This window comes from Hemicordylus capensis, chromosome 1 (assembly GCF_027244095.1).
Source record: "Hemicordylus capensis ecotype Gifberg chromosome 1, rHemCap1.1.pri, whole genome shotgun sequence".
NCBI lineage: Eukaryota > Metazoa > Chordata > Lepidosauria > Squamata > Cordylidae > Hemicordylus > Hemicordylus capensis.
The window spans coordinates 89,005,985-89,029,735 of record NC_069657.1 but is presented as its reverse complement, the minus strand read 5'-3'; the positions used below and the strand labels follow the sequence as shown (position 1 = coordinate 89,029,735).

Here is a 23,751-nt window from a genome sequence, read left to right as displayed (position 1 = left end):
CGATGCCTAGGCTGCTGGGGATTCCCCAACGGACCGTGGGATGCCACAGGAGATTGGGCCAGCACTTGGGAATCTACCATCCCATTGTGGCCAGTGTCAATCCCTCCTGGCCATGCAGCCCTGGAGGTGGCTGCTTGCCTTGGCCATGGAGGTCTTCCTGGCCCCCACAGGATAGCAGAGCCACTTGAAGACGGCGAACTCACACAAGATCTTGGCCTGAGTTCTCACAAGATTTGCCCCACCTGCCAAGCATTATATCAACCAGAGCTGGCCAGTGATGAAGGGCTAGTCCAGGAGGAGAGCTGCCAGGAGAAGTAGCTCTGTACCCCCTTGGAGAGCTGGAGGCTACAGTTCCTTGGGGTAGTCTGTGAAAGGAACAGATTGCTGGATGGTGTAATAGTGCTCCCCCAGTGGTTTGGCAAATGCCATCATGTAAGGTGCAAGGGTTTAAATGCTTCGGATAAAGCAGAAGGAGACAGAGTAGAATTAGATAAAGAGCAGACAGAAGGATGTGCTAGCTAGTCAAATGGCCAAAAGAAAGCTAGCACACACCAGGTAATAAATTCAGTGTATAGGTGCTTATATGCCAAAGCCAGAAGCCTCTGAGCCCAGATGGGCGAGCTGGAGTGCTTGGATGCTAATGGAAACATGGTGTAACAGTGAAAAAAAGTGGGACAATGTTATTCCTGGATATGAATGCTACAGAAAATTGGGGGTGGAATAGAACTGTATGATATACAAGGTAGAAAGCCTAGGAAGACCGGAGTCCTCTACAGAAACTCTGTGGATGACAATACAAGGCTTGAAGGGTAATGTGATACTAGGGAAGTGCTATCACCCACCGGATCAAAATGATGACAGTGACTGGGAGTCGCAGAAGGAAATCAGGGAGGCATTAAAGAGAGACAGAGCTGTAATAATGGGTGACTTCAATTACCCTTACATAGGCTGGGCAAATTCACATTCAGATGATGACAAAGAGGCCAGATTTCTAGATATGCTGAATGACTGTGCCCTAGAACAGTTGGTCATGGAACCAGTCAGAGAAAAGGTGACGGACTCAATCCTGAGCGGTGCCCAGAACCTGGTGCAAGATGTTTGTGTCATGCAACCTTTAGGGAACAGTGACCATAGTGTGATCAAATTCAGCATACATACGAGGAGAGAACTGCCAAGGAAGTCTAACTCAGACACTTTGAATTTCAGAATAGGAAACCTCTCTAAAAAGAGGAGTATGATGAAAAGAAAACTGAAAACTGAAAGTCATTTTGCTCCAGAATGCATGGAGTTTATTTAAAACCAGAGTAATAGAAGCCCTGTTAGAATGTGAACCAAAAAGGAGGAAAGGTACCACCAACTCTGGGAGGACTAAAAAGTAAAGTCAAGGAAGCTATAAAGGGTAAGAAAACTTCCCTCAGAAACTGGAAAGCCTGCCCAAATGAAGAGAACAGAACTGAATACAAACTCTGGCAAAATAAATTCAAGGAGACAATAAGGGAGATGAAAAGAGAGTGTGAGGAACATTTAGCTAAAAGCATCTAGGGGAATAACAAACTTTTTTAAATAGACCAGAAGCAGGAAACTTGCCAGGGAGGCAGTTGGTCCATTAGATGATGTGGGCGTGAAAGGGATTATTAAGGAGGATATTGGGATTGCAGAGAAGCTAAATGCATCTGTCTTCACGGCAGAGAATACTAAGCATATACCTGTGCCTGAACCGGACAGAGGCTAAAGAACTGAGTCAGATAGAGGTGACGAGATTATGCTCTAAACTGTCTGGAAAAATTAAAAATTAACAAATCGCTGGGGCCAGATGGCATCCACCTGAGCAGGTGCGTACCTAGGAGAGAGGGGGCCCATGTTCGGTCCTCTCCCCGGCAGCTCCTTGGAGTGAGGGAGATAATGAAGAAAATAGGGAAGGGTGGAGCTGGAGGCCCAGGGTTGTTTGAAGCCATCCGCTCAATTATAGCTACATCACTGCACCTTAAAGAACTCAAATGTGAAACTGCCAATCTCCTAACAAAAATATATAACTTATCCCTACAATCAGGCTCTGCACTGGAGGACTGCAAAGTAGCCAATTTAACACCGGTTTTCAGAAAGGGATCCGGGGGATTCGGAAAATGATAGGCTGGTTAGCTTAATGTCTGTTGCAGGCAAATTGATGGAAAGCATTCTCAAAGATAAAATTGTGTAGCATATAGAAGAACAGACCCTGCTGTAGGAGAACCAGCATGGCTTCTTCAAAGGTAAATCTTGCCTCATCAACCTTTTGATGTTCTTTGAGAGTGTCAGCAGGTGTGTGGATAAAGGTGATCCAGCTGACATGGTATACCTGAACTTTCAACAAGCTTTCAACAAAGGTCCTTATCAAAGACTTGATAAAACTTAGCAGTCATGGGATAAGGAGACAGGTTTATGTGTGGATTGGTAACTGGTTGAAGAACAGGAAACAGAGGGTAGGTATAAATGGATAGTTTTCCAAATGGAGGGAGGTAAGAAGTGGGGTCCCCCAGGATTCTGTTCTGGGGCCAGTGCTTTTAAATAGGGATGTGCACAAAACCGGTTTGCCCAGTTCGGTTCGAATTCAAACCAGGTTAGAACCAGGAGGGGGTGGTTCAGTTTTGGTTTTGCTCGAACCTCCCCCTGGTTTGGTTTGAATTCAAACTGTTTCAAACGGTTTCAAACTGGTTTGGACATCCAAAAATTGGTAGGATGGTAGCTGGCACCCAGGGGTACCTGCCACCCAAACCTCAAAGCAATCGGACACTCGTATGATTTTATATGAATTTTTGAAAAATATTTTTATTTTTTTCTCATAGGGTATAATGGGACTCCAACCAGCCCATTATTCCTTATTGTGGAGCACCCATGGGTGCCAACAACCATGCAAATCCCAAAGCAATAAGAAACCCCTATGATTTTTTTATGAATATTTGAAATATTTTTAATTATTTTTCTCATAGGGTATAATGGGACTAGAACCAGCCCATATCCCCTATTGTGGAGCATCTAGGGGCACAAAAGTGGGGTGGGTGGTAGACAACCAGGGGTTCCTACTATCCACAAAGTTCCAAGGCAATCGGACACTCCTGATTATTGGTGAATTTTAAAATTATTTTGGAATTCCTCATAGAGAATAATGAGGATTGCAGCAAATGTATAGCTTCACATCGGGGAGAAAGGGGTGTCCTAGAGTGGAGTGTGGTCAGTGGTAGTTCCCAAGGTGGGCAAGGAAGCTATAAGAATTATTTGAAAGGAATTGGGCAAAGGGCTGGTTTTTAAGTGATTTTGAAGTTTATGCTTCTTTAAGGTTTTTCTCCATAAAGAAGCATGGAGGTGTCAGCAAATGTATAGCTTCACGTCAGGGGCAAAGGGGTGTCCAAGAGCAGAGTGTGGTGGGTGGTAGTGCCCAAGGGGGCCCAGAAAGCTATTAGAATTATTTGAAAGGAATTGGGCAAAGGGCTGATTTTTATAGTTTATGTGTCTTTAAGGTTAGCAGATGAGAGTGGATTCATGGTTTGTCATTGAAAATCTTATATGCTACCAAAGAATCTACACTCAGAACACTTCAGAAACAACGAAACCCAGTACCCCATGGGTTAGCAACCCATGGAGGTGGTTGGCACCCTCGCTCTGGGCCACCCCAGCACCCCTCAAGTGCAGTTATGGGGCTGCTGAAACCTGCATTCTTCCCTATGGAGAAAAACCTTAAAGCCACTTGTGGGGTGCTGGGGTGTCCCAGATTTTGTGGTGGTCTAGCGCAAAGAGGGTGCCAACCACCCCCATGGGTTGCTAACCCATGGAGTACTGGGTTTTGTTGTTTCTGAAGTGTTCTGAGTGTAGATTCTTTGGTAGCATATAAGATTTTCATGACAAACCATGAATCCACTCTCATCTGCTAACCTTAAAGACACATAAACTATAAAAATCAGCCCTTTGCCCAATTCCTTTCAAATAATTCTGATAGCTTCCTGGGCCCCCTTGGGCACTACCACCCACCACACTCTGCTCTAGGCCACCCCTTTGCCCCTGACGTGAAGCTATACATTTGCTGACACCTCCATGCTTCTTTATGGAGAAAAACCTTAAAGAAGCATAAACTTCAAAATCACTTAAAAACCAGCCCTTTGCCCAATTCCTTTCAAATAATTCTTATAGCTTCCTTGCCCACCTTGGGAACTACCACCCACCACACTCCACTCTAGGACACCCCTTTCTCCTCGACGTGAAGCTATACATTTGCTGCAATCCTCATTATTCTCTATGAGGAATTCCAAAAATTTTTAAAATTCACCAATAATCAGAGGAGTGTCCGATTGCCTTGGAACTTTGTGGATAGTAGGAACCCCTGGTTGTCTACCACATACCCCACTTTTGTGCCCCTAGGTGTTCCACAATAGGGGATATGGGCTGGTTTGGGTCTCATTATACCCTATGAGAAAAATAATTAAAAATATTTCAAATATTCATTAAAAATCATAGGGGTGTCTTATTGCTTTGGGATTTGCATGGTTGTTGGCACCCATGGGTGCTCCACAATAGGGAATAATGGGCTGGTTGGAGTCCCATTAAACTCTATGAGAAAAAATAAAAATAATTTTCAAAAATTTATTAAAAAATCGTATGAGTGTCTGATTGCTTTGGGGTTTGGGTGGCAGGTACCCCTGGGTGCCAGCTACCATCCTACCAATTTCTGGATGTCATAACTGGTTTGAACTGGTTCAAACCGGTTCAAATCGAACCACTCCCTGGTTCGGTTCGAATTCGAACCTGCAGCTCGAACCTGATGGCTGGTTCGGTTTGAATTCGAACCTTTGAACCATTCTGGTTTGAATTTGAACCAGTTCACACATCCCTACTTTTAAATTTATTCACAAATCATCTAGAAGGTGGGATAAGCAGTGAGGTGGCCAGATTTGCGGATGACACCAAACTATTTAGAATAGTGAAATCCAAAACCAATTGTGAGGAGCTCCAAAAGGATTTCTCCAAAGTGGGTGAATGGGCAACAAAATGGCAAATAGTTCAATTTTAGCAAGTGTAAAGTGAGGCATATTAGGGCAAAAAACCTCAACTTCACATATACGCTTATGGGGTCTGAGCTGTCAGTGACTGAGCAGGAGAAAGATCTGGGGGTCACAGTGAATAACTCACTGAAAGTGTCAACTCAATGTGCAGCAGCAGTGAAAATGTCAAATTTCACGCTTGAAATCATTAGGAAGGGGGTTGAAAATAAAATGGCTAATATTATAACGCCCTTATACAAAACTATGGTGCAGCCACATTTGGAGTACTGTGTACAGTTCTGGTCACCATATCCTAAGAAGGACACTGCAGAACTGGGAAAGGTGCTGAAAGGGCAACCAGGGTGATCAGAGGCCTAGAATACCTTCCTTATGAGACATGGCCACAACACCTGGGGCTTTTTAGTTTAGAAAAAAGATGACTGTGGGAGACATGATAGAGATCTATAAAATCATGCATGGTGTGGAGAAAGTTGACAAGAGAGAAATTTATCATCCTCTCACATAAACTAGAACAAGGGGTCATCCCATGAAACCAATTGTTTCATGGACCAACAAAAGTTTAGTACTTTTAGAAGTTTAGGACCAACAAAAGGAAATACTTTTTCACACAATGCGTAATTAGCTAATGGAATTTTCTGCCACAAAATGTGGTGATAGCCAACAACCAGGATGGCTTTAAGAAGAGTTAGGGTTCTCCCTCTCTCACAACTTTAGAATCAGGGGTCATCCCATGAAATTGATGGCCATGAAATTTAGGACCAACAAAAGGAAGTACTTTTTCACACAATGCATAATTAATCTATGGAATTATCTGCCACTGGATGTGGTGATGGCCACTAGCTTGGATGGCTTTAAGAGGGGCTTAGAAAAATTCATGGAGGACAGGTCTATCAATGGCTACTAGTCTGATGGCCATAGGCCACTTTTAGCCTCAGAAGCAAGATGTCTCTCAATACCAGTTGCTGGGGAGCAACAGCGAGAGAGAGGGAATGCCCTCACCTGTGGCCTCCCTCCCAGAGGCATCTGGAGGGCCACTGTGTGGATCAGGATGCTGGACTAGATGGGCCTTGGGGCTTATCCAGCAGGGCTGTTCTTATGGAAACAACAACATGGAATAGAAAGAAGGAAAATTGTATTTAAAATATTAACCAGCATAGGTTTAATGTTCTTTTTTTAGACAAATGTATGGAATTAATGCTTAAACTCTTGCATGTGAAAATATCCTACCACATACAGCAAAATATTCTATCGCATGTATTCTGTAATCCATTCTGAAAAGTACTCTTGTGATGCAAGTTAGTATTTTGACAATAAGAGGACAAACTGCATATCCCACAATGTGATCACTTCTAAAGAAAAGCTTACTGAATTTAAGGGCAGCTCCTTCCCATACAACTACATCTCTATTTCTAGTTTGCAATTTCTATCAATACAGGTGAAATTCTTTGTTTGTAGTTTTAAGACAGTTATGGCTCACAGGTTGACTTTTTTCCTAATTTGTAATACTTCTTAAATTTCCCAGATTGGCTGAAAACAGTCAATACAAGTCAATACTAAAAGAAACAAAAACTACCTGTGTCTGCCAAAATAAAATGGTTGCCCTTTTGCTCCACTAGTATATAGAATACAAGCCCAAATTTTGTGAGCTGACAAACCGGGTGTCCCTGGTTTTGTGAGCTGACTATACCCCCTTTGCTGCACTGGGGTAGCAATAACCATTGTATATTGCCTACCTCCAGTGTAGGATGAATGAATGGGGATTTTAAAAGCAGGAAGTTGTGCACAAGAGGCTGACCAATGGGTTTCTTGCTGCCAACCCCAAAACCTAATAAGGATAGGATACCCTACAGATTTTAGGTCAGATAAGTATGATCTCTCTCTCTCTCTCTCTCTCTCTCTCTCTCTCTCTCTCTCTCTCTCTCTCTCTCTCTCTCTCTCACACACACACACACACACACACACACACACTTGCTCAGCACAATGACTAAAGCCTTTGATGGCATCAGTTTGCCTAAATACGAACTACTGATTCTAGGAGTTTGAATACCATAAGAAGATCTAGTTCTAATTAATAGTGGTTACGAGTATCCAGTACTACAAAAACCCCATCACGGACACTTCCTGATGGAAACTTCCCATGTTTTTCCACAGATGCTGTTGCACATAACCTGAAATGGTGGGATTGACCTTAGAAAGGGCAGGTGCTTGTTCCATCTAAGACAAAACTGTATTGAAAATGGTACCAGCTGTGCAGTCAATACGGCACCATCCTTTGTCAATGATGTAGTCAAGCCACAGAACAGCACAACATGCCCATGTACAATGTGGGACTGAATATTCTGCAGTAGTGAATCTGATCCCTTAAACATCTGACAGAATAAGACTGAAGTAGCATACAACATAACCCCGACTTAACCCTTTGCTAGCCAGTGCATCACTAAAGAGTTTGACTAGAACCACTGTGACAAGGGATGGAATTGATTATGTCTTCTTCTTTTTTTCAATTCTGAAGGAAAGCAGAGAGACGGTTTTAATAATCCTTCTCAAATGAGGATATATTTTTCTGCCTTTATTCTGTGTAGCAAAATACGTAACCCTTTTAGGGTTAACACTTAACCCTAGCAATTGCTAGGAAAGTGCTCACAGTCAGCAACAGGAGTATCAATTCAGAAACCTTCTAATCTTGTATAACTGGGTACTAGTAATTTTGCATATGATTTAATCAGATTCTCCAAACTCTGGATTTAGGGATAATTTGTTGCAGAATATTCCAGGACTTTGAAGGGCTGGAATATTATTCACATTCTTAGATCTTTAGTAGATCCTTGACCTGCTTTTCTTGACAAATCAAAGGAGAAAAGCCTAATTTTTATTAAAATCTAGTTGGATTTTATATACATTAAAATTCCCTGAACTGCATTGCATTTTAAATGTGAGGAAAACCAGTATTTTAATATTGACTGATAATTCCATCCATTTATTATTTAAAGACAAAATACAAAAATATTCTATGATATGCTGCCAGAGGTATTTGCAGTTGCTACTTTGGGGCCCAATCCTGCAACTTGATGCACATCCAATTATGCAAGAATAGTTCCATGAAGGCCAGTAGTAGGAGCATGGGTAAAATGCCTTAGAAAGCAAAGCCTAAAAGGACACTCAGTGGAATTAATCAGATGATGTTTCTTCTATCAATGCTTAGCCATTAACATTTGCACCTTCAATATTAAAAGTATATGTTATGTTGAAAATGTAATCTTGAAATTGCAATGCATACTAAGCAATCTTGAAAATTTGGATTCTGACTTAGAAATTTAACCTGGAAATGTTCTAAAACAATTATGCTATTTCTTGAAAGTGTGAAGCTTGAATACTGAATTGAATAAAATTCATAACAGGGGGGGAAAGACCAGCTACTATATGTAAGTTGCACAAAATCATGTTTATAAAAGAGTATTAACTAATATGTAATTTGTAAACTAAAAATGATACTTTGCAAATCCAATCCTGGAAATAGGTCCCCCAACCCACTTCTCCTTTTCCAGATAAGAGATTAGCAGAACTAGGCTGAAGATTAAGGAGAGGCAACTGGATACATGCCTGCTGCTTAGACAATATGCAGGAAATATTAATTTCAGATACAACCGCTCTACCCCTCACATATATAAGTAACATTTCATACTCATAGAAAAAATGATGTAAGGCATTTTGTTCGGCCTTGTAGGTACTACAATACTAGCTGCAGCAAGATATTCATGAAAAGTATTTTATTTTCATTCTTTTAAAAATGAGTTTTACATGGAGGAAAACATTAAAATGTAGTATAATTGCACGATAGCCAGAATTTTATTCTACTGTTCATATTATCAATAACATTTTCAAATAAGTCTAGAAGATTTAAAAAAAGAATGTCCAGTCATTAATAAATGTGACAAATCATGAAGTTGCCACAATCCATTAAGTTAAGTGTGCTTAACTTGATTTCAGTGGGTTAAGTGCACTTTACTCTCTGTTGGGTTGTGGGGAGTGAAAACGTGGCAGCCGATGAAGTGGGCAGAAGGAAATAAGTGCCACCCAAGTGCCAGTTAAGAGGAAGGGGGCTCCTGTACTCTTTGTTGTGGTTCTTGCTTTTCAGTGCTTGCTTGCAGGGTTCCAATAACATGACGGGGCACAGCTGGCCATTTGCCAGTGGTACAGCTACACAGTGCTCACAAAGTTGCTCTTTGCCAAGTGATAGTCTGCTAGTGAGGGCATGGAGTCCCCACCTGGTCACTACTTAGCAGTGGCTTCTTATTGCCCTCCATCCTACTTCACTGAGTGTTGCCACGTGGATCTAAAAGATCAAGGACAGAGTTCAACTCTTGCTGAGGTCAGTGATGATTATCCTGCTGACATCCAACTTTACCCATAATCCTAAGGCTGAAGTACTTAGATGTAAGTTTGTTCCATTTTGTAGAAGTCAGTGGGACTAAACTGTTCTAAAGGTGGGTTGTGGAACACATTGCCAAAACATATTACACTATCTTCTGAATTCTAGTTATTGAAAACAATATTTCAGAGTTTTCACTGATTCAATGGTATATAACCATTGAGGGAAGACAGCTGGACTTGTGGTAGCAAGCATGACTTGTCCCCTTAGCTAAGCAGGGTCTGCCCTGGTTGCATATGAATGGGAGACTAGAAGGGTGAGCACTGTAAGATATTCCCCTCAGGGGATGGAGCTGCTCTGGGAAGAGCAGAAGGTTTCAAGTTCCCTCCCTGGCTTCTCCAAGATAGGGCTGAGAGAGATTCCTGCCTGCAACCTTGGAGAAGCGGCTGCCAGTCTGTGAAGACAATACTGAGCTAGATAGACCAATGGTTTGACTCAGTATATGGCAGCTTCCTATGTTCCTATAACCTGCAACAGTGACACTTACAAATACGATTTTTTTTAAAAAGTCTGAAAACTAAAGCAAAAATAATTAAAGTGAAATGTCTCCTATGTTCTGAAAGATGTCCCATATCTGGCCATATTTGTGTCTAACTGTGGAAAGGAAATGAGATGACAGAACCTCATCTGCCATACATACCCCCTGTCTTTATTAGGAAAAAAACAGGGACTTGTAATAGCCCTACTGCTCACCATATCTTCCAAACTGTCTGAGCCTTGCACTTACATGCTACCTCATGCTGTTAGAGAATATCCCCAAGAGCAGAGGGTAGTGCACTGGGATGACTGAACTGTCAGCCAGCTTGAAGGTGGAAGGTTTGAGAGGTTTCCCTTCAGCCTGGGGACTAATTGAGGGGGAAATCACGCGCGAGCGCGCACACGCACGCACGCACACACACACACACACACACAGAGAAAGGTTCTGAAACCTCCTTTTGGACATAAGGCATGTTTCCCTTATGCTCTATATCAGGTTTAATTTCTGACTACTAGGTACCAGGCTTTAAGATGATGATACAATCAGCAGGGAATGGTAATTTGTCAAAGTACTGTTTGCAATTAATTTAAAAAGAAAATAAATAGGAGAAGGACAAACATAAGTAAGTAGCATGCTTTTGAGCCTCATGCAACAGATTTCTGTAATTTGAAGTTACAGAAATAGCAGAAGGTCCGAAAGGCTTGAATTTCCTACTTAGCATTAATATACAAGTCTGGAAAGTTCATTTACTTAAATTATAAAGACTAGGGAAGTCAGCTATAGCCATACACAGTCTTTCTTGAGAAACAGAATTCTACTCTGTTTTTTAAAAGATTTATCACTTAAAGGCTGTCATCTTCAGACTCTTTTCTCTGAAGTAATCCCATTAAACAGAATGGAATCACTCTGCAACCAGTGACTTGAAGACAGCAGCAAAAATGTTTTTCAGTGACACAATGAAGTCCTAAGACTGGTTCAAGTAATAATGAAAATTGGAGGACAATCTACTGTCAAGCAAGTTACTTACTATCATAAATAGATATACTTAGTTCTTACCTCGCAGTTGCAAAACCCTTGTTGCTGGTATGCGCCTTAAGTTACTTAAATGTGTTACTTTTATACAGTTAAAATTTAAAGATAATCAGATTCAGTACATTACATCTATATACTTATAATATCTGAAAGAAATCCAACCTTTAAATGATTTATCTACAATTAATTTGTGTCACACTAAACATAAAAATGCAAGGTCCCATGGTCCTCATTTCAGGTGTGTGTGTGTGTGTGTGTATATATATATATATATATATATATATATATATATATGCATTATAGTGAATAATTTGGAATAAACAGCATTTGAAACACTTACAAGTAAATATCTCATTCAAATATCTTATTGTGACATTATGACTAGAAGCCCTTTGCCTGGAACACACATGCAGTTCAATATTAAACACATTTTACTCAGAAGTAAGTCCCATTGAGTTTAATGGAGTTTATTCCCTAGTAAGTGTGCTTAGGTCTGCTTTCTAAAATAGCTTTCTGTTCTAGCGTTTCATAACAAATTATTTATGTTTGTTTTACATATATAACAAATACTAACATAGTTTTGACTAACAATACTGGCAACAGGTAAGAGAGAGATATGCTTGGAAAATTTCATAGAGCTGTAGTTTTCTTCAGTATTTCAACTGGAAAGAATGGATATTTTGAAATTGCCTGAAAAAATAGTTTGAAAAAATATATTTTATAAGTCCCTTAAGAGTTCTTGCTTTTTGAATGTATTGATAACAGTGTGCCCTAGATACAATAACTAACAGCATATTGAGAGGCTAGCTACTATAAGGTTTTAGGAATTTATTCATATATTATTATGTTATGAGTTTAAGTAAATTAAGCTAAACACTTACCCCAAGAGGAGCATGTACATAAGAAACATTGTAAGATGCATGTATATATGCAGGGAAAAATCTATCCCCATACTCCTCTCAAAATGATTTTTACAATGCACATAACTTTTATATCAATTTTCTCAATTTCTGCTTTCATTGATAGTTCTGGGCTTGCATTTGGTAAAAGGATAATTATAGCCCGAACTAAAGAATGCTATGGAAGTCTCAATAGCAATGTAAAATACATTAAGGTTAAAACTTCTGCAGTAATTATATCTAATAATTAAATATCATTAGCAAGTTAAATTATATATTGAGAATTTTAAAGAAAAAAATCTTTGAACTTTGGCTGTTATCCAGTTTACAACTTGAATAGCAATTGTCCATAGCTTATACATTTATTCTGAGCTCCTCTGCTAATTAAGTTACTAAGCTAGTATAAAAATCAGAATGAGTATGCAAGTAATACAGTTTATTATTTAGCAACCAAAAATAAAATAAAATGGCATCCATAAAGAAAATTTCTGTAAATCATCTTTTTTTAGATATTTGTTGGATCCTAGAATCTGTTATTTATTTATTTTTAAATACAGCTACTGTTATGGGGCTGTCCGTGTTGTTATTTAATAAAATAAAATAACATATATGTTGAATGATAAAAGTAATCCAAATCATTAATTAGAAGTGTTGTTGATGTTATTTTAATATAAATAATTCCAAGTAACCTATTGGTTCTATTAAAATACTATTATAGAGGCATAAGGTTGCAATTCTAAACAAATGAATCATACTTCCAAGTATAGGTACTTAAGATCTGGCTCCCTAATAAGATTCTACATAAAACAAACAGTCTTCATACATGTTAAATTTAAGTCACAGCTTTACCTGTTTATCCATACAGAAATCTTGGTTTATGCTATAGAATATATATTAAATTCAAGGACTCTCTCCACATGCACACAACAAAAAATTCCAAAGTCCCCTTTGTCATCTAATTTCTGGAAACTATATTCTGATTTTTTATTTTACCCAAGATTCACAATAGACTTTAAAAAATAAACTCCATCGATTGACTAAGAAATAAAACAATAGCCTAGTTAAAAATATTTTATCCTGTTTCCGTGAAATATTTTATTTTCATAAACTCATTCTGTTATGTATTAATAATATTATTATATCTTAACCCAAACCTTAATTGTGATTTTAAAAATAAGACTTTCCGTTTAAGGGGCATTACAGCTTATGTAAGGACATTCTATAGTCTAAATTATGAAAAGCTGCCTTGGTAATCACGTAAGCTTCCTTAAGCAAGCATTTGTAAATATACCTTAAAAGTACTGTCTAGATATCTGGGCCTTACTATTTTTCCAATATGAAGAGGACATCTTGCAAGTTCTTTGCTATGGTACCATGATATCATGTTACAGGGAAGTGGAGAGTAATACAATGCTCTCTATGTTATTGTATCTAGGAAGAGTCGAAGGGCTTTTTCAATATAGAAAGAAGATTATTAAATGATTGCTTAAAATTCGCTCTGTGTACTATAGTCTTTGGGGGGAAACCAACTTTTAAGATAATTTGATAAATATGAATCAACCCAAATAATTTTTGGAATCCCTAGGCCTCCATGGAATTATTATTTAAACATACCAAGGCTAAAATGCCAAAGGCTTGGTTCTGAATAAACTAGGATGTACATAATACATACGGTAAACACCTAGATTGCATTGTACTATATGCTCCATTTGTAATGTGGTAAGATTCTGATCATGTACATGCTGCCCTAGTCATGAGCTGAGATCCAAAGAGCTCCATTAGGCACACCCATCAAGGTTTAGGCTTACAGTGGAATTTTTGACTCTCTCTTTTTTAGTTTGGACAACAAACCTTCATCTCCTAGCACAATCTGCTTTTGAAAATTCCCTCCATTTCAAGAATGGGTTTTTATGGGGGAGCTGCTGTTCAAAAAACTTAAGTACAAAGGCCTAGTGGATATGTAGAACTACTTGGTTTGGATACTGGAAAGGGGGATTCACCTTGTAGTATACGCTATGGTCTATGTCACTCTAACTGGAATCTCTAAGGAAGTTTAAAGTTTTCTCTTCATAGCAATGGCTAGCACTGCAATGCAATCAAATTAGATTTTCTGCTGTAAACTTAAGCTTACAAGGCCGCTATGAATGAACTATTCTTACACAAGTGCCCACGGCCATTTTCTTACCCAGCTATTCGTTTTAATGACATTTGCATAATGAAGTTTCTGGTGGTTGGGCCTACTGTTCTCTGAATTATGGATTCCATATTTAAAAAGGATGATGTTTTATACCATATTGTACTGTACTTATGTAGTGATAATGAAGCTTGAGGGAGGACTAGGCTTCAATTAGAGGAGCTACTTCTCCAAATAAGGAAGAAAGCCCGGGAGAATCAAATCCCTGTGGCCCAATCCAGAGTGAGGGCGGGGCAGGGTTTACTGGACAACAGCCTATAGAGGACCAGGGGAGGGGTGTGTTAGAGTTCAGTTCTTCCTTGGAGGCCTCTGAGTGAGATCTGATCAGGAGCTACTGTAGGACAAAGGGAGTCTAACAACCTTAGCCTGGGAATCAACTGGGAGTTCCTTACCTGGAAGTAAGTAGGAAGGATAGGGACCAGTTTAGTCAGACGCATCAGGCAATTTATTTTCGTTTAAGTGCTTGGATCTGATGGCATGTTTCTCGTAGTTCCTGGGGAAGAGTTTTAACTGAATGGAAGCAGCGATTGTTGATGCCTCTATAGTTTTCCTTATCATCCAATTATTAATAAAGCCTTGTTATAGAGTGTCACTCCTTATTGGATTCTTCCCTAGTCACATGCTCCTGAAGGTCTAAGACTGCTCAAGCATTTATTTATTTTTTTGTAGGGAGGGGTTCACTTTACTCTCCCAGAATATTCCCTTGGAAGGATGAATTTGCTCCTATTAAAAAATGGATGCCTACCTAAGACCCCTCACAGCTTAACCTTAACCTTAAATTAATTAACCTTAAATAAGACTGCATTATGAATGGCTGTCAAATCCAAATTCTTCTTTCCAAATATGCTAAAATTTCAAGCATATTACACTGAAATAGAGTCCATTTTCATTTAAATTAATAGGTCTCACATCCATGTGAAATCATGGAGTCAGGCACTGACAAGGTATAAGCAGGTAACTTACACCAGAAGAGCAACATTAAAACCATGGCATGGCTACCTCCAGTTGGTAAAAGATTTAGCTGGCAGGGTGACTCATGAACATTTTAATATCATGTATTTCTGGCTGCAGGGAAATGTGTGTATTCAGTTTGTAGCTAGACGAACTGAATACACACATCATTATTTTCATGGATGTGGTGGGCAAGTTCTATTTTACTAGCTGCATCTTTGTTGCTGGTACAGGCACGGAGGGAACCAAGCAGCAGCCCGTGTTCTGCAGCCCCATTTGGGAGTGAAATCAGCCGGTGCTGCATTTGCAGTGTGGCCAGGAGCGGCTCTCCCTGCCTTTAAACGGCAGGGAGAGTCACTCAGGCTGCGCTGCTAACACAACGCTGGCCAATTTCGCTTGCAAACGGGGCCATGCCACCCTGTTTGGGAGCAGAATCATGCCCCTGCATTTGACGTGAGATGCATGGCCCCTGATTGGTGGCCCAGGTTCTTTGAACTTGTTCGTCCAAAGGTGCCTCTGCCCCTGTGTTGGTGGTCATCATCATCTCTAATAATAATAATAATAATAATTCGATTTCTATACCGCCCTTCCAAAAATGGCTCAGGGCAGTTTACAAAGAGAAATAACAAATAAGATGGCTCCCTGTCCCCAAAGGGCTCACATTCTAAAAAGAAACATAAGACACACACCAGCAACAGTCACTGGAAGTACTGTGCTGGGGGTGGATAGGGCCAGTTACTCTCCCCCTGCTAAATAAAGAGAATCACCACGGTAAAAGGTGCCTCTTTGCCCAGTTAGCAGGGGTAGTTACATCCTAGTTTTCTTCTGAGTTACTGGAAGCATCTTCTGTGAATGGGAGGAGAGTTCCACTCATGCAACGACCCTTCTGTAAGGGAAATTGTATTTCCATTTACAGAACGTGTTTCTGTGACTACAGCAGCCAGTTGAGATCCAACCCATGTTCTATATATTTTTCTATACCATTTGCTATATCTGAGCTGAGCTTCAAAATAATGTGGTTTGGTAACAAATTATACTTTTTTAATATGGTAAACTATAAAAGTTGCAAGGCTCTTAGAGGAGCCAGTGTATGACAGTCAACTCTGTCCCTCAAAACACTTCAGCATAACACTTGCATGCTTAAAACAGATCTCAAGGACACAAAGCATGAACACGAAGGAATTTTCATGGAACAGATTAACAGATTAATTTAAAAAATGACTTACACTGTATTGAATACAATGGGACTTGTATTAAAGTTCATAAATACATAGGCTGACATCCTGACTAACAAAATATCAGTGCAACAGGAGAACCACTGTAAGGATGTGCCGAAACACAATTCAGTGTACGAATTGTTGGCACAATCCCTTTAAAAACGAGGGCTTCCACAGCCCCTTTAACAAGGAGGAGAGTAGGTCCATACCTGCTCCTCCTCCCACTCGCTGCCACCCCCATAATCCCAGTGCTCCTCCCGGATGCCTTGGTGTGCCGGCAGGGTGTCTCCCATCTGCCCCGGGCGCAATGCTGGCATGCACGTGACTTCCACGCATTCATGACAGGCATGTGCTTGCCAGCATCGTGCGCAGGGGCAGTTGGGAGACACCCCGCTGGTGCACAAAGGTATCTAGGAGGAGTGTTGGGATTACAGAAGTGGCGGTGAGTGGGAGAAGGAGCAAGTATGGACCTACTTTCTTCCTTACTAAAGGGGCTGTGGAAGACCTCATTTTTTAAAGAGTTTGAACTGGAGATTCAGCACATCCCTAACCCACTGGTGCTTCTGAAAAGATAAATCTAACTCAGCTTCACTGTTGGTTTAGTGGTGGGAGCAAGTTTCAGTGACCTTCCCTTTTCCAGGAAATGCTCTGTGGCACCTGAAAACATGTTCCTTAGGGTCACACAGTCTTCAGAGACATATTTTCAGGTGATACAGAGAGCTTCCCAGGAAAGAGGAGGTCACTGAAATCCCCCCACCACACGCACATTACATTTTTGCAGCATTAGTTTGGAACTCTTCAGGAGCACTGGTGTTATGGTGCTTCTCCTGTTGCACTGGTGCTTTGTTAGTCAGGATGTCAGCCTTAGATTCCATTAAAATACAATTCATTTCCCAGGAAAGATGATGATGACAGTGTCATAAGAGGGCAGAACTAGTCTAATCTGCATCTTCAATCATAGTACTGAAAAAGGCTTGGTTCGTGTTTTAGTTACATACAATCATATTTTAGTTGTGTGGAGACCACATTTTAACCTTTGATACAAGATGAGAACTTCATCTTAAGTTGTAGATATCACTGAAGCATATAAGGATTTATGTTATGTTTTCAAATCTATGACAAAAGCATTTATTAAATTTTTTAGCAAAGACATTTACCAAAAAAATTACTCAAGGAGCTAGCAAGCAAAAGGGAACAATTTGGTTCCTGAAAAATTATACCGTACTATATTAAAATGAAGGAGAATGGTGAAGAGTAGGAAGATAGGAGGGATTAGGAACTGTGAGGCTTTTGGCTAGCTGTTCTATAAAATTGGAGACAAGCAGAAACACTCATAATTTGTATCTATTAGAAAACGTCTTTCTTCCAGTTCCAATTATCTTATGTATGCCATTTAAGTAATGTCAGGTAGATAAAACATGGGAATTGCTTTTGAAATATTTTAAATTCATTCTCTGGTACAATACTTGTGTAGTACCTTTTGTGAGTTAAGAGATATTTACATTTTTATAATACACTTTTGTTAGACCAGAAGACTTGACAAACTCTCAGCTATCCCCCACACACATCTGTCCATGATTGTCTCACCTACCCAGCCCCCCGCAAACAGTCCATAGACAGATACACATAATAAGAAAAAAAGAAAGAGAGAAGGGGAAGGAAAGTAAGCTATGTACACAAATAAGTATTTAAGTTTAAGAAAAGTTACTGAAATGTTTTCCTCTGTATATTTTATATCTTTAAAAAATGGAGATATCCCCTTCTTGAACATGTCAAGTTATGCTTATAGGCTCAATGGATGATATCTATATAAAGCTGGTTAGATGGGTGCCAGACATAAGTGATCTTCATGCATGATGGAATGTGTTACAGAACCTAAAAATGTGACAATGCAATTTGTAGTGAAATTTGTTTTAACCACCAGCTCAGCTGTTCAGGAAAATGTCCTCTGCTTGAGCCTGGTCATTAAAACACTGAACTGTATATCATACTGTAGAGACCAATTTAGAGCAGTTACTTAAAATGGAGACATTTCTATTGTAGGAGCCCCTGTATTTCATGTTGTACGTCAAGTTGTATGTTTGCCATTGTCTAACAGAAACCAGGAGCATAATTCAGATAATGGTGAATACGAACAAGTAGCCCTGATCTGTTGCAGCAAAACAACAAAGTGGCATCATAAAGAGCAAACATTTATTGTGGCATAAGCTTTCATAGGCATGAGCATACTTCATCAGATGCATACAATAAATGTGTTTCTCTTGAACATGCTTTGTTGTTGTTTTAGAGGAAATTAGGGACTGCTCTAAATGTTGGACAGTTAAACTATGTTGATGTGCTGAACAACCCTAAGAAGCTGTTCTCACGCGTAGACAAGACCAGGCAAGGGCATCTAAGCCCGGGCTTGGCTGCATGTGAGAACCCGCTGGAGTCAACTGGCTCCCAGCGGTGCCTCAGCAGCAAACCCACCTAGGGAGATTGCCTCTTAAACGGGGGTTAAGGGGCAAGCGCTCCCTTAACCGTGTTTATTTGCTTGTCTGCCAGCACCAGTGCAGATGGCGCTGAAGCACTGACCGGCACCTGCCCGCTGCTGAGGGGAATCCTCGCAATGCACTGTGCACTCACGCAGCATTGTGGGATTTCTGAGGGCCGGGATGATGTGTCCTGGCCCCCACACCTCTGTGCTCCCTGGTGCAGTGGTGGACCATCTGGGCACACACACAGTTCTTTGCAACTGTCTGCAGGGAAGGTGGGCTTCTGCAGCCTTCCCTGGCACCTGCCTACTGCCCTGCCTGCTCTGTCGTGAGAATTACCTCTAAGTGTGTTCACTCTGCATCACACGATGTGAAATGGAACTTACTGCTCATTAAGTATGCATAGGATTTCTGCCTCTGAAGCACTTAATGGTGCACTGATTTCAGTGGGCCTAGGTGCTACAGCTTGCTCTTAAATATGGAATTCCCTCATGGTTGATACTGAGCCCTCCTGCCTTTATTTACTGGTTACATTTGTATAGGACCAAGACCCCTTCCTTTATGGAGCTTGGAGCAGTGCTCTATTTTAGCCTCATAATCACCTTGTTGGATAGACTAGTATGAAAGTTAGTACCTTGCTTAAGACCATGCAGGGTGAGCTTTCTAAGTGGCCTGAGATTTGACCCCATGCTTCCCATGTCTAAGCCTAATATTCTAACCTCTGCTTGGCATTGACTCTTGCATAAGATCTTTGTATTCCAAGAGTTATTTCTAGAGAGATATAAGGTAGCCTGTTTCTGGAATGGGTAATAGTGGACATTTAGTTTTTCCCCTGCTTCTATTTGAAGTGTTGACTTTTTTCAATGTAACTGTAATTCCTGATCCGCTTAGACATAGGTGAGTGAATAAAGTAACAATTATTTTACATAAAATAAGTAAAAAAATAAAAACACAACTGCTGTTTAACAGCCATGTAGCACCAAGAAGGTGTCCTTAATTTCCCCAGGATTGCACCTCATATTTAAAACTTACCATTATTTTGTTACCTTTGTATATTTTTTAACACTAATTAGCAATCTGAGCTTTAATTCTTATTTAAAAGTGCAGGAGATGTTGCATTCAAACTTTGGCCACCATGTCCAAGACTGCACATTATTTTAAAGTGTGGTATTATTGTTACATAACCACTTAGCAAGAAGTCAGGGGTCCTTGATTCTGTTCTTAATTCTGACACAGATTTGCTTTCTAACCTTGGCCTAAAAACAGAGTTTGACATGGTCTTATTATTTTATATGTTGATTCTTGATAAAATATCAGTAAAGGATGCCTTCTCATCAGTTCACTTTTTTGTGTGTTTAGCCAGATTGTGGATACTGTAAAAATTTGATGAGAAGGGCAGGGGGACTGCAAAATATGAAATTGCTGTACTTTCCCCCACTTTCTCCATTAAAACACCCCCTTGCACCCCCAATCATAATAATAATTACTATAATTCTAGGAAAATACACAAAAGCAGCCACTATGTTTAAGTTGCTAGTAAAGAAGCTATGGAAATAGAGCAGTCCCTGTGCCTAGAGAAAAACAGGCAGAAACCAGGTATACAAGTAGGTTGTTCCTTGTTCACTGATATCTTTAATGTTGGGAATGGAAAGCTAAACTTAACATTATATACTTCTGCAGAAAGGCGCATGGTTCAATTTGTATAACTAAGCATTATGCATGCAGATAGCATGATAATTAATTTAATAGGATAATATTAACCTATTTTGTACAAGAATAGTTATGTGCTGTACATTACCTGTCAGACTTGGATATTTCTGCCATTCAGTCTCCATGTAGTACAGCTGCCTCTGAATCTATACAGGTATAAATGGCATTATTTAGTTGGTGAAGGAATGCTTTGGTGTTGTGAGAGATCTTATATTACCCATCTCCTATATACTTGTGCTTTTTAATAGGTATGTATATATGTATGTAACTTATTGTCAAATTTTACACAGCACATTTTGAGGTCCAAACATTTGTAGCCCAAGGAGACCATAACAAAACAAGAGGTGGGGGTGCAAAATGTATAGGATATACATGAAATATAAATTCTCCCCCTGGCTATGATAATCCCAGCTAATGACTGTGGTTTATCTTGTGAGAGAAGGTTTACTGAAGTGTAGAAAAAGAGAGATTGGGGCTCAACTACAGGTTGGTGAAAGGCAATTTAAACTGCCCCTAATTTAACACTGGCTTGGTAAGTCTAAATAATATTTTTTAAAACTCTACAGAAAAAGGAAATTGGAATAATTACTTTTGATACAAACACAAAGATTAATTTGTTATGAATCGGAGTAGTCAGAAGGCTGGCCATGCTGTTTTTAAAGGTGACATAAGATTGTACAGTGGGTGAAACACAGACTTTGCAGAAATCCAGGGTTTGATACATTCCGCTTGATTTTTTTGGTGGGGGCTGTTATTCCACACATAAGGAATGAATGTGATCTCTCGTTTAAGTGCATGTATAGTAGCTTTAGAGTCTCATGTCATGGCTATTATTTCAGCTGCTTGAAGCTCACCCATAATGTTTTCTTAACATCTGGCAATATATATGGAAACCAAATTGCATGACTTATACCTTACAAATAATGATGGTGCTTTTTACAAATTTCCTTGTAAGAGTAAGTGAACTCAGAAAATCTAAAAGACGTTAGGCCGCTAATGCACAAACGCAAAAGTGACAGGAAGAAAAGTGAAACCAAGAGGGCTGCTCTTACCCGTCTGGCTGACTAAAGACATGAAAATTAAAATAATTAGTAGGTAGCATTTAAAAGGTAAGGCAGATTTTCAAAACAGTCTGTGTTTTTAGAAGTCTAAAGTATTTCTAAGAGTCCCAAGTTAAGAGTCTTCCCCTAGCAGTACCACTTCAATGCTTCAGGCTTTGCTTCATATTCCTGTGATCTTGAAAGGACATTTCCAGGTATCGTTCTTTGTCTAGTTCCTCTTTTGAATGGCTGTACCCCACAAAACCTAGCAATGCAAGCAGAACAATATATAGGAAGGAATGTATTGTCAGATCCTGAATTTGGTTTGTGTCACATGTGTGGATTTTTATAATCAACAGATCCTTAGAGAAGCTGTATGTGTGTTTTTAAAAGTCAAGAAATACATAATTGATGGCTTTAGGGGAGATTTAACCTGTCCATAAATATGGTAGATATTGTACAAAACAGAGAGGGCTACTCACTCTGTCCATTCTGGGTCCCCACCACCACCACCATCACAGGATCTTTAGATAAATAACTAATTTAAAACTACAGTAATTAATTAAAACAGAATAAAGAGAGGGAATAGATTTTTTAAAACCAAATAACTAGTGCAAAAGTGCACAGCAATGTAGAAAAAAGAGTTGAGAAAATGCTTCTGAGTCAACATTATGTATAAATGTTTCATTTTCAATTGCCATCACTTTTCAAATCAAGGGAAGAGCATGTGCATATTGCAACAAAGCAACAAAATGAAAGTTAAATTTAAAAGGTAGATATAAAATAACATTTTGACCAACATCAAGGTGCAGGATTAATGTCTTAAAGAAAAATATTTCAGATAACTGGCTTAGCCACTGCTTTTATATTGTAGAAGAAATTAAACCAGTAATTATTTGAAATATGATAACCTCTAAAAGGTCCTTTTGATACCTTTATATTCTAGATGTTATTGTTTAAATAATGTGTGTGTTTGAAACAAATGTTTTTAAAAGCCTGAAAATAGTGTATCTACAGAGATTGTTATTTGTAAAATGCCTTGTATTGAGAAGGGTATAAAGTTTGTAGTGATTCCTGCTGATTCAAATTATGCCTTATATTGACCAATGTTAACCCATGACATCTACAGTCTGACAGACCATTTGGGTGGTGGCGGGAAAAGGTAATATAACTGGCAAAACTTAAAAATTATTGACTGTTTATAACGGAATGGCAGTCAGTAGTAGTATCTTCAATTTTCCTCCTTCCTACACATGAGTAACTACTTAATAGTTTTAAAACTTTTTGAAAACTTACTTTGTGTTTATTTTCAATATGGTGATAAACTATTTTCGTAGGAGGAAGATGTAGTGTGCATAGTTTAGACAAAATACTACACAGTTGACATTGATGAAGAATATAGGTCCCACATTTTAATTTAATATGTGCAGCCCTAATTATGGTCATGCCCAGGAAAGTATATTTAAAATTCGCTTACCTAGAGGCCTGTTTAAAAGCACTGCATCAATTCAATTCCTGTAGTTTTCTGTTAGTTTCCAAAATATTTTTCAGGTATAACTTATGTGGATATTTTGAAGTCTGAAAGTCCTGACAGTTTTTTAAATTGTTCTTATTATTCCATCCAGTAAAATTATTTTTGTATTCCTTTAGCTTTTCAGGTAACCTTGGGAAATCCTTGTTCAAGGCAGTGTGATAACAGACAAAGGATCCAAGCATTTTTTTTTTACAGGTAAGGCACTGTTTATTACCTAATGATTTTGATAGGATGAGAAAATGACCGTTGCATGAGAATTCCATCATATTAGATATTTGACCTTTATGGTAACAAGCCATCTAAACTCTAAAAGTTATTTTTGTGTTATAAACAAGAAAAAATTAGTTCCAAGTTGTTGTAGTATCTATCAAATAATGAAAGGACGGTAGTATAGTTAAACCCATTGTTGAATTGAATGATCCCACCAAAATTACATGAATAGTGTAAAAGCAGATCAGTATTATCGTATTGCATGTATGAAAGCTGAACTCAAGTTAGAATAAATAAATTCCAGTTGGAAGACAGATTTAGTTTGGTTGTATATGAACTGAAGTCTAAACAGTATTTCATAACTGGTATTGAGATTTTAAATGTTTACGATTAGCATGTTTAGATAAGGAGCATAAGCCACTAGGCACATCCTCTACATATTGTAATCCCTGTTGAAATGAATTAGAGTTGAGCAAAATCTCTTCTGGAACTCATTCATTTTTATGGCCTGTGTTCATTGGATACTCCCATTGGGTTGAGTCCAAGCATATGT

At 39.1% G+C, this 23,751-nt stretch overlaps 1 long non-coding RNA gene across 5 annotated transcripts in view; it reads right to left on the bottom strand.

Moving 5' to 3' along the window:
* Positions 1-8,782: 8,782 nt before the first annotated feature.
* The window catches only part of LOC128332821 (uncharacterized), a 17,604-nt gene continuing 2,635 nt past the window's right edge, over positions 8,783-23,751 (bottom strand). Inside the window, exons 3-6 of one of the 5 annotated variants that reach the window (XR_008310767.1) lie at positions 22,932-23,202; positions 20,503-20,560; positions 11,544-11,659; positions 8,783-9,363 (exon numbers count right to left, since the gene is read on the bottom strand). This is a non-coding gene — a long non-coding RNA (uncharacterized LOC128332821). Of the gene's footprint in view, positions 9,364-11,327; positions 11,660-14,454; positions 14,556-20,502; positions 20,561-21,611; positions 21,720-22,931; positions 23,203-23,751 lie in introns of those variants that run through there. The other 4 variants (XR_008310768.1, XR_008310769.1, XR_008310766.1 and 1 more) reach the window with 4 other exon arrangements.